We start from the raw sequence: 985 nt of genomic DNA on the forward strand, positions 1-985 counted from the left end.
GAGAAAGACGAGCTCCGAAAGTTGCCGAGAAAACTCAGCGGAAATTCGTACTTCCCACACTGTGCCCTGGGGGACCGGAGGATCGGATGGAGCGGGGGAGAGGGAGGACGGCGCGGCGGGGGGGCGGGGGGAGGAAGCCCGCGGCCGGTCCTGGCTCGGCTCAGCCCCGGCAGCGAGCAGGGGCGCAGAGTGGGAAAGTAGGAATTGGAACCGGCTGTGGCTGCCTCTCAGCCACATGGGTTGCAGATAGAGCTGCTCATCGGGGTGGGGGAAGGGAACAGAAGTAAACTAGACGTCGTCTGCCCACCCCATCTCTCTTCTTTTTTTTTTTTTTTTTCCCCCTTGTATTTAGAAACCTGCCAAAAGCAATAGTTACGCTTTACCACGGATTGAGGACTTTTCTTTGTGTTGAGCAAACGGCAATCAGAGAACTAAGCCTCCTGTAGTACATAAAGGAATTAATTTTCGTTCTTTCTGTGCACTGTCCTGCCCACTAGGTTCCCGAAAATGCTGCCAGTGAAGATGCAGTTGAAAATGGCTCCAGCTCCATGAGGGGCTCGTCAGAATGATCCAGATGTTCTTCAGAAATTGCTGTTTTAAAGATTCATCTTGCTCAACATCACACAAATTCAGAGCAAAAGGAAAGTGTTGGAAAGCATACTGAAAAGGAAACATAATGGATACCCATCCTTTCAATGACTTGTCTTTCCCTTTGGCATGTTTTGTTATTCTAAGATGTCACCAACTGAGTAAATAAGTGCCTAAGGGCAGAAGGAAATGCCTAAATACTTAGGTATATAAGATATCCAGGGATGATGAGGGAAAGAAGGTAATGACCAGACTACTGTGTTGCAAATTTAATAAATATGTTGGAAACTGATTACACATGAAGTTGTATGCAACTGCAGACACTTACAATACATTTCTGGACTAAAACTGTGCAAAACCCCCGCTTCTTTCTCTTAGTGAAAGGCTTTAGATAGCT

The sequence above is a fragment of the Pyrgilauda ruficollis genome, unplaced genomic scaffold (genome assembly GCF_017590135.1).
Source record: "Pyrgilauda ruficollis isolate IOZ18807 unplaced genomic scaffold, ASM1759013v1 scaffold2, whole genome shotgun sequence".
In the NCBI taxonomy this organism is placed as follows: domain Eukaryota; kingdom Metazoa; phylum Chordata; class Aves; order Passeriformes; family Passeridae; genus Pyrgilauda; species Pyrgilauda ruficollis.